The following is an 11,431-nucleotide window of genomic DNA, read 5'->3' as shown; positions in this document are numbered from 1 at the left end:
GTGACATGACAGCTGGTTACCAGGCACAGCACAACCACTGCAACTCGCCCATCTCATGCATATATGATGAATCATTTTCTATTTTTTCTGTTAATGACTCAGCAACTCAAGAAGTGGGAGTGACCACTTGCTGCATTTTTGAGCTGCTAAATAGCATCTGGCAAAAGCCATTCTTGTGCAACTTTTTTGGCTAAAGTGGGCTTGCTGATGTATGGGAGTCAGAGGTGCAGTTGGATGGCCCAGAGACGTGCCTCATCAGTGCAGCCACATAGGAAGTGTTGTTATTTGCGTGCTGATAAGAGTGTGATGTGGACTGACAATAAAGATGACTGCAAACCCAGTGATTACATTCTGTTGAAAGACCCTGTGCAAGTGTTTGATTATGGCTGTTGTGTTCATTCGACACCTCTTTTGTGGCCATTTTCCTGTACGAAGCATAAAATTATGTAGCCTGTGCTACACTCATATAATTTGATACAGCTTGCTACAGAAGACATTGAGGTACCACAGGAAACTGACATGTATTTTTCTCACCAGAACTGTTCATCCTTCAGCTTTCCAGTTGCTGCAACTGCCTATCTGAATAATAGATATTGTTCCCGTGCAAGCTTTGTCCCTTTTTCCTTTGAAGGTAAGTGTCTGTGTGGGTGAGCTGTTGATTGATCAGTTAATGCACTCTCAGCCAGAATTAAGTGGGCAGATCTTTGTGCAGCGTTCCACACGAAGAGCTGCAAGAACACCTCAACTTTTCATCTATTCACGTTCACACACTTGCTTAAACATGTCTATCCTCACACTGACTCGTCAGTAGGTGATAAACAATATGTTTTTCCATGTATTTTTGTAATGAAACTTGGTCAGGAAATCTATGGCTTGGGTGACTGCCTCTGTTAAATAAATGTTAAGCATGTTAAATATAAGCATGTTAAATAAAGTATTATTTAACATGCTTACGTCCACAATGATCTTTGGTGATGTAACTTTGATCAGGCATAGCTGTATATATACCCCTATGTAGATGACAGTAGGTTATAAAGTTCATTTTCCTTCTGGAGTTTCAAAATTCAGATTAACTAATTGTTAGGAAAGGTTTATAAAGAAAGGAGTAGCTACCTAAGCAAAATAAGAGAGCCGTTCAATAAGACGTGTTTTGAACGTGCATGTCAGAACAGAAAAAGGGTTTTAGAAATGGAAAAATCTTTCATTAGGTCCATTATTGATATAAATCCACCAAGCTTTGCATTAAAGAAATTAAAGATGTAACTCTAGAAATCAAAACGGAAGAAAACTGTCTGGAAACACAGCATATATGAAGTACTTTGTGTTCTCAGAAGAGGATATCAAATTTTATTTTTTAGCCAGTAAAGGTCATAGTTCACATCTTAGTGCCCCTGTGCTTGGAAATCCACCACAGGACTTCAGTGATCTAGATTCTGTGAAACATTTCCATTCTTTGCTTAGTTTGAGAAATCTTACCTCACCTCGGGGAAGTCATTTAGCTTCTCTGTACCTCAGTTCCTCTTCTGTAAAATGGAGGTAACATTTTCACTCTTCACGAGTGCATTATAAACTCCCCCCCCCCCCCGAATGCCTGAGATGTGCAGGCAGAACAATGGTGGGACCTCAGATAAAGTGCATTGTTTGCTTGAATTTTATTCTGCATTTTAAAAAGCTGCACAAAACTTGCAAAGATGTCAAAATGTTTGCTCACAAGTACAAAATTGGTCAGTTTTAGAAACAAGACCCTGTCACACTGACCTTATTATAATTGTGCTTATGATGATTCAGAGCATTACACTGACAGCAGCACTGCCTAATAAGGATCAAGAGAAAGCCCCAGTCTCTGTGCATAGCTCACAGAATGAAAAGCCAATGCACCCAAGCCATAAGTAAGAAGGTGCAAGCCAAATGTGAAGGCGTTATCGTATATGTCTTGTAATTCCCCCCCCCCCCTTCCCCCCCCGCCCCTTTCCACACTGCACCTTTCCATACTTCCGACCCTGCAGAGGGGATCTGCCCTTCCTCTCCGCCAGGTCCCTCACTGATTCCCCACTGTGCTCTGTGGGGAGAGCCGCTGCCTGCCGCCTTGCCACGGCTCTTTGGCGGAGAACCTGCATTGCAGGTTTCAGCTCAAAACAAACATTCATGGCTGAGTTATGAACTCCCAGAGGGATAGATGGTGAAGTGGATTAAAGCACTAACTCTTTGCCTTTGGCTCGAAGCTGCATTAGGACAAAAGTTAGTTTCAGAGTTAACTTTCATTTGTCAGTATGGCTTGGGTTGGACATGGCAAAAAAGACCAGGAATGAAATGACACTGGTTAAGACACATTGGCAAGCTGTCAGGAGGAGCCTACACAGTGCTCGAGACAGTTTGACGTATTCAGTGCTGACAAGTTTTGTCAATGTTTCAGGAAATGTTTCAACTTCAGAAGTAAAACCCAACAGCTATGGACAGCCCTCTGGAGCAAGGGCCTGTGGAAAGAGAAGCTACACAGCATGGTGGTTGGGAAAGGCTCTCCTACACCACACTACAAGGATGTCTGAGGACAACCTGTGTCCTCAGTGGTTGGCCTGTGTCCTTCGTGAGTGGCTTTTTACTGTCCCATGTCTGCAGGATGGCATCTCCTCGGGATTCTTAGTACTTCTTGTGTGCTTCTTTGCAGTCATCCTCTGGTGCTGGGCTAGGCCACCTGCACCTCATGTACCACATGGGAAATGTCTGGGAGAGCCTGTGTTCTGGTAATAAGTTTTTAGGCTTTTCCCCTGTGTGTTTGAGTCAGGGAGGATGAACAAAACCTTAACTGTGGGATATACGCCTGTGAAGAAGTCTTCTGCTCTCCTCACGTCTGCCTTATGGAAGAAGGAGTGGTGCTCAAAAATTTCATTAAATTGCCAAAACTTTCCAAGGCTGAGTAACAATAGATTGGTTTTGGTAAAATAAGAGGCAGATCCTTAAGAAGTATGTACGTGCAAGTCAGTGTTTGCTCTTCCTCTCCCACATCAGCAGTTGTGTGAGTTTAATTCCATTTGCTGTTGTAAGGTAGCAAACAGAGGAATAAAAGTATTAAGGAAGGCTTACCTGAATAATAATTAATTTTTTCCTCAGGATAAAGAAAACTGTCGTTAGTGTATGGGAGCCACCACATCTGAGAATATTTATAACTGTTCACTCATGCAAGGAGCCCCAGGGCTCCTGTGGAGACTCTCGGGACACCAGGTCCAGCCCAGGACCCACAGTGGGTGCTGAGGTGCTCTTCTAGCTGGCACCCAGGCAGCCCTCACCTGCTTCGAGCCCTTGGTTTGGGGTGTGGGAGGGGATGGGAAGGGATGTGTCTGGGAAGAGAGGAGGAGTGGCTGTAAAGGGGATGAAGCAGTGAGCTGGAGAGAGACTCAGGGAGGGAGGGAGGCTTTCTCTAAAAAACAGCTTTTATAGACACATTTTTCATTTTTCTAATATCATAAGCCACACAAATGGATGCACAGGTATCTGAGCTGGATGGGAAGGAGAGAGGGGGGTGTCCTGCACTGGACTGATGTCTGCTGCCCTTTGGAAGTAGTACTGCAGCACCCCACATCCTGCAGGCTCAGTGGTTGCTGTGGGGCTGAAACGTTCCTGCTCAGGAAGCAATGTGGGACGTCTATTTGGTACCACTTTCTGAAGTCAAAGTAGTTTCTTCCAAATGAAAAAAAGTCTCTTGCTATATAAAAAGATGCTAAACCTTTGAAGGGAGCTGTTTGAATAGAGGCTTGTGACTCAGAATGCTTAGAAAGGGTTTTTTCTCTCTGATCAGGAGCACTCTCAAATGCAGGTTGTGAAGGAAATAGGAGGATGGTGGCTGTTTTCACTGATCTCTGTCAGAGCATTGAGGTTCCTGATGGATAAACAGCTGGTTGATAACTTGAAAAGCTTTGAATAAAGCACCATGACCTCTTTCTTGCTTCTTAAACTGAAAAGAAAGCCAGTGGGGAGGAAGGGGAACTGGGATTGAAACCAGTTTCCATCTATTCCCTTTCTCATTCACCTACAGATGCTGAGCTCAGGTGTCTTCTGCACTCTAAATTTCTTCATTCTATCTTCTTCCAATCCTCTTGCTCCTTTAGGCCAGCATTATGAACACCAGAATTAGTACACTGGTGGTGAATTATATTTGATCTACCAGAGAGGAGAAAACAGAAAAGAAAGGGCACAGCACTTTATTTTTTGTGAAATGCAAGTAGCTTATTCTGACTTCAGTTAGGCTTCCGGAAGCATCTGACCAATGCTAAGTTGGAGGTTAACAAAAATCTCACACTTAATCCAGTTTTTGTAATATGTTAACTAGCTGTGCAGGCGTATTTGGAATTGCAAGAAATGCTCTACCAGATGTCACTGAGTCAAAAAATAGCTAACCTTAATCCTACATACACCCATAGTCATACATACATGCCCTGAGAGATTAGTGTTGGTCAGCATTTCTGCAGGATGAGTTTTTACCTGAACACCTGAAAACATGCTAGGTACAGCTTATGCCTGTCACCCAAATTAATGCACAAACTGGGTAATAACTATTCATAGTGATGATACGTACGGAGCAAGTAGAGCAAGCGTGTTCCAAGTACAAAGATCAAGAGAAGTGATCAAAAAAGTTATAATTTAAATTTTAGTTATATAGGCTCACTTGATTTTTGAGAACTGGCAAAAAGAAATCTGTATAGTACATCAGTATAATAAGCTGTTGCTATATGCCTCAGGACTATTGAAAGGAAAGCTAGCGAGCTGAATTGCATTTGTGCTTCAAGCTCTTAAAACGCATGATGAATAAATGTGTCTGCAGGTTCATCTAGATTTATAATGCTGTATTTTCATGTGATATCCTCTGCATAAAATTGAGACTATAGAAAAAAGAAAAATAGCCATAGTTATTTTTAACAGACCATAAACACCATGAAATTAATTGTTTTCTAATGGGAAAAAAACCCTAACCAAACAACCATAGAGGTCTGTGGATTTATATCAGAAACTAGTTTGGCTCCATCAATGACCAAAATCTAATAATGGTAGAGTACACTGTGTGAAAGGCAGCAATGCTTTTTTATTGTTACTATATTATTCTGTGATGGGGTGTGTTTTTCAGTAATAGCTTACATACTTGCTTTTAAAACGTGGCAGAAGAATGAACACCTGATCCTGCTCAGCTTGGCACACACAGGTAAGAAGCAGTTGCCTGGCATGCCATTGACCTTAAAGCCGTATTTGTCACAAGCTTTGCAACCTGTACTGTTTTGTTGCAGAAAACAGCCTCTGGAATGAAATAGCCATAACTTCTGGTTACAGCCAGCTGGGAATTTTACAAGAAAATAGCTTTCCATAGGAAATAATGCATATTTGTCCAAACGGAGGTGTTCCGGAAAGCAGAGGTCAAATCATTGCTGAACCCTAGGCTGAGCTCCAGAAGATGGATGCATGCTGTGTTGGCCTCGTGGCCCCTGGGTGCCACCAAGGGATGGCTATGCTGCTGATGGCAAGTGATGCAGGGGCCCCATAAGCATCCCCATCCTCCTGCAGGGCTGGGGGTCCTGGAACCCCCCTGATGCCTGGCCATGAGGAGCACTTGATGGTACACTTGACGGTACACTTGACAAGGCTCTGTTTCTTGCCCTGGAAGCAGAGTAGATAGCTGTTCTATCTCACTCCCAGAACTGCCTAATTTTCCCAGAATACTTTTTTTTTCCCTTATGTTTTGGGTTTTTTTTTAAACCATCATCTTCAGAATATGTAATTTTCCTACTGTTGGGAAAAATATCTTTGCAAAACCATTCTGAATTTCTCAGTGTGTATTCTATGTGTTTCACATAAATGTGTACATTTCTGTTACAATATATAGATAAAAAAAACCCCACATTATTGTGAAAATCTTCTCTATCTCACATAGAAATAAAATGTTACTTTATAGATCAGTGATGTACACACTTTCATTTAGTAAAATAACCCAGAATGTGATTTATTTATTTCCAGAAATTGACAGCTCTGTGCACTATGAATTTGTTATTTACACATGCATTCACAGCCCACCAATCATCCTATCACCAGTGAATTTCTATCAAAATATAACCATTTGTAGTAGTAGAACACTGACCATGTCTTTCAGTGGTACATATTAAAATTATTTCACATGCCACAGCAAAACACTAAGCTGTGTTTCTTTCAGCATAAAAAATTGCAGTAAAAGCTGTGACTATTTCAGTGTTTTTAGAAAAAAGTGTCACTGAAATAGCTGTCATGAGCAAACATTGCCCAGAAAAAACAGCATGGATTTAATAATTCAGATTTTTTTTTCACTGTATATTGAATATCTATTTTCAACTTTATATATTTTGACAATATGCAGCACTCAAAATGCATAACTTCTTTTTCTGATACCACGTCTGCATGTTTGTTACCCTAGAGGATACTGTATTTTAAGTGCCTGTAGGTCCCTGTCTGGCGTACTTACAATATTTTTATGTGCTTGACTATTTTTTTTTTCTCATGTAATCCCTCAAATTTGCTCTTTTCCACTCTTTTCAATCTGTTATTCTTTCTTTTTTCTTTTTAATAGGTTGCACAGTGATACATGCATAAATCTGCAAACAGCTGGTTCATAATAGAGCTATTCACAAAAAAATTCCTTACTGTAGGTGTTTCTAGGGAATCACCTAGTTTGCAATCTAGTACACATCTAAATATTCTGTATGAACATGTTTCTCACAGCTTTACTCTATTTGGGTCTTTGCACTCAGCGTTATTTCTTTCTGAATTTGCTTAAGTCATGCTGTTATTAAGAGGATTTTTAGAGGAAAATAAAACTCCAGCTAAATCCACCTGTTGAATATCCATTTAACTGAACAGCCAGCCTGAAAAGAGTTTCACTGTGCCAGATGCAGTGCTGGTATTTGTGTATCAGTATTTGTGCATTAACAGAGAAGTTGCGCGCAATACAAGTCTTCCCTTTTGCTAAATAAAAGCAATAGATAGCCATGTGCAACGCTTGGAGTGCACCGAGAAATTGTTTCAGGATGCAGCCGGAAAGGAAGAGGTTAGTGGCAGCAGACACAGCGAAGAAAACTGGAAGAACAAGAACATGCCTTGTATGAGCATACAAAAGAGTGTCAGTTCATGCACAACTTGAAATATCCCTAGAAAGGCACAGTTGCGAAGGTTAAGATTCTCATATGATTGAAATAATTCCCATTTATGTGTTACTTGCTGACAAAAGCTGTTGACTTCTTTTCTACCATGTATTCCAAGATTTTAAAATTTGCCTCTGTCAAAACCCTGAAATGAAACGTTCTGAAGATATTTAATGCTCAGCTTTTAAAAAACAGTTTGGTTTGAATGGATTGTTTTGACTTGTTCTCTTGTCTCTTTTCACTTTTCTATTTCTTCGTCTGTGGAGTTCAATCATTATGAATTTTGAAGCTAGTATGAGGGCTTAAAAAATCAAGCTATGGATGGTTTTGTGCCTCAGATGCAGCAAGATATGATAAAGCCAATTGCTACTGAGTGATACAAGCTAAGGATTTTAATTAAAACTACAGGGAGCTCTCTATGGTACCATTACTTTACTATTTCATTAATTCTGTCTTGGAAAATTGTTCTCAACATTTTCACTTCAGGTATTGTAGTGTAGGTTTCTAGATGCTGCTTTTTGATTTTCTCAATTTCTGGTCTGGTGCTGAGACAACTAGAGTAAGATTTACTAATAGGCAGGCAAAGAAAGCATAATCTTTCATTTATTTGTTTTGCTGAGACAAACATTTCTTAAGAAAATGATGAAGAAGACACTCCCTTTTCCATTCCCATTCCCCTGTGCTGTGTTATACAGCACATTACCGTCACAACAGTAACTGGCTGAAAAAAGCACTGAACCTCTTTATATTTTTGTAGCATTTCTCTTTATACCTCCAGTGCAGGAGGGTGTCGCAGTATTGATAGCCTTTTGCTTCACTAGTTCTTTATTGTAGGGACATTAAAATTGATTTTCTGCATCTTGGCATATGAAGACTCAAGAGTGTGTTACATGCCCTATTGCCCCAAAATGTGCAGTCACAGAGCAAAGGTTCCAGTGATAGAGACTTTTATGGTACCAGGAGGCTGCTGAACTGGAGGAGCAGAGACAGGCTTATTTATAGTGCTACTGAAGAAATATCCTGCCTTTGAACTGGCTGCCCAGATACTCTGATTGAAAAATCTGCTTTCCTGACAGGAGTGGAAGCAAGGGTAGAAAGGAGAGGCAAACCTTCAAGACACACCTAGTGATAAAGTGAAAAAAGCATCGTGCCTTACAGCAGCGCCTTGCCATGGGGCCTACTGGAGACATATTTACAGCTTTGAGCTAATAAAGGTGTGAGTTAATGTTGAAAATGGAATTATTAAGAGAAAACATGCAAGGAGGAATTCAGAAATAATGCATCACCAGAAACTGAAACAATAATTCTGAGCATGAAGCAGCCAAACTACTGCCATAGCTTCCCAGTCCCCAGTTAAATCGACTTCCTTTTCTAATAAAGGTCCTATAGGTCACTGTAGACATAGGGTTCTAGAGTAAGCATGACTTTAAGCAAAAGAAGTCTGAATGGAACAAAAATGTAAGATGCTATTTTGAAAGACCAAGAGGAAGATTATACAGTAGAGACAATCTGTCACGATCACCTCAAAGAAAAAATCCTTTCCTCCTACCTAGCAAAAGTCTTTGAGTGCCACAACAAAATGACGAGTCTGATCATAGCTAATCCATGGGACAAGAGGAGAGGAGAGGACAGAAGAGGAAAGGAGGAGATTAATTGATGATTTTGCTGCCATATGCAGTTCTGATCTTTCTCTTAAAAAAGATAAAGCAGAACTAAAAGAGAAACAGAGAACAACACTGATAAAAACAAAGCATGGGATAGGTCCTGTAATAAATAACTCAGTAGAGTAAGGTGGTACAGATCTGTGAAACTAATAATGGCGGCAGAGAAAGTGAATCAGGAACAGCTCACTCATTGTTTTGCATATAAGAATTAGGGTAGGCCAGATAAGATTGTAATCCAGCAAGTTCAAAAGAAACAAGAGGAAAAACAAGAGGAAGTACTTTTTCATGCAAAATGCAGCTGAAATATGCTTGTCATAGAATGCTGCTGATGCTAAAGGTTTCAATGTGCAAATCACAGGAAGTGATTTGACAAATTCATGGAAGAAAAGACTTACCCTGTGAAAGAACATTATATATGGCTTGGAGTGGGCAGAGATATGTGGAGCAGAGGAGATCACATGGGAAAATACCATCATAGGTTCACTCTGCTCCTTTTTATCTGTTTTTCTTACGTTCCTTGTTGGCTAGTATTGGAAACACAGGGTCTTTGGTCCAGCAAAGCCCAAGTGTTATGGTATTAAAATTCGATTTCTTTCTCAGCCTCAGTTAATCCAGATAATTTTCCTTGGACACAATTGGGATACAATTGATAACAATCAGGCTTCTGGGGAGGAGGAGGTGTTGGTAGGAATGGATATTAAGAATCGATTCATGGAGGATCTGTTTGTAACATATGCGAAAAAGCGCACAGATTTGGAGGTCTAGTTAGATTTTCAGTTAAATAGATATGGTACCAGAGATATTTATTTCTGCCCTTGCCTATAGCTAGAGAAACAACATTTTACACAGCTTAACCATTCAGTGGTTGCACCATCTGAGCAACAGACCTGGCTAAACACAGAAACGACAGAAGGCTTTTTTTGTTAAAAGTGAGGAGGCTTAATGCAGATGAAGTGGCCATATGGAGTGAAAAAAACATAAATATTAAGAAGATGGAAAGATACTATTAGAACAAGGATTCCCAAGGTTTGTTTATGGAAAGCTGGTACAACAAGCAGGGCATCAAGCAGCAGGACCTGAAATAGTTAACCTGTAATTCACAGGCCTTGTCCCTTCTTAGCTCCCACAGACTTTTGGTCTGCCCTTTCCTGCCACTCTTGAAATCAGAAGGATGAGCCTCAGTTTCTTACTACCTTTCAGAGAAAAGGGGGCTACTAAGGGTTGTAGTTGGGTTGTGACACATCCAGCTGTCCAGACTCTTGGGGTCCCCAAGCACTTTGCATGTGTGGAGGAGACTTTGCAGCTGCAGCAGCCTCAAACAACACCTGGATTAATTGAGGATGGCTGCAGTTCAAGTCACCATGTGAGTCTTACCCAGAGGTGTCTCAGGCTGCTCTTTGGGAACTTTGCAATGGGTGAGGTATTTGCAACAGGCATCAAGGCAAGTCTCGGTGGGGAAATCTGGTATCCAGAATCAAAAAATGGCTGAAACTCCGGCTGGATAAAGAATATCTGGGTAACACAACAAGAATAGTCCTTAAAAAAAACCTATGGTATAGGAGCTTACATGAGCAATTAAGGACTTCATTCACAGTGTAGGGAAGTGACTGGTAAGACTCCTCCACTGATTTCAAGAGGTGTTGTGTAACACTCCTACAGCAGGTATGCTCTTATGCAAAAGATATTCCTAGCCTGATAAGATACTTTTTTTTTTCATGAATCACAGTAATATTCACAGCAGATACAGCATTGTAGGCAGTTAAAATGGACTGATTAGTAGCTGTCAAAAGTATTTTCTGGGACCAAAAAAGAGAGAAGCTTGCATGGCACCTGCAGACTATTCATAGGCACTCCAATAACTGTGTGGACAAACAGTCGTACATTCACAGGATAACAATCCTCAGAGCCAGAAACTCAGAAACAACTGAACCTTTTGGCATGAGCTTGTAATATGAAATCACTTCAAATAAAAATACAAAACCGTAAAGCCTTCTGGTCATTTGTTTTGCACTACACAGTGGCAGTCTCTGCAGCCTAGAGGTGATTAACACAAAAATACCACTAAATCTCTACCTGTTACAGAGAAAACTCTAAAAAATCCTCTTAATTATCTGTCTGTGCCAGAAAACAGTCACTTTTTCTACATTTTAAATCAGCATTGTTACTGTTGAGTCTTCTCATGTTTATTTTTCATTATTTAAACATAAAGATTTTGTTGAAATGATACTCTTTGATACAAATGATTTAGAGTAAAGAATGCATGCCAGAAAAGCTAAGTTATTTATTTTGTCTGAATGCTTGGCAGATGAAAATGATGACAGAGCTAGGACATGTCTACACTGAGCAGGAAGGTGTGGTACAGAAAGCCCTGTATATACACTGAATGATCTAGCTCCAGACCTTGAACCAAAACAGCCATGGTTGCATGGAGCTACTGACAGGCAGCTTCAATAGGCTTTGGACCAACCCTGGGGAAATGTTGCTAGATCACCAGCTTCCCAAGTCAGCCTGAGTCTAACTTCAACCACAGATCAAATTCAATTGATGAAGACAAGCCATGGAGAAGAAGGTGCTCCTCCCCTGATGGTAGCTGACTCTGGTTGAACATCAAAAATT

This window comes from Pezoporus wallicus, unplaced genomic scaffold, assembly GCF_028554395.1.
Source record: "Pezoporus wallicus isolate ANWC-B61680 ecotype Strahan unplaced genomic scaffold, APGP_CSIRO_Pwel_v1 contig_7178, whole genome shotgun sequence".
NCBI classification, from domain to species: Eukaryota; Metazoa; Chordata; class Aves; order Psittaciformes; family Psittacidae; genus Pezoporus; species Pezoporus wallicus.
The sequence above is the reverse complement of the archived record's forward strand: the minus strand, read 5'-3'. Positions refer to the sequence as shown.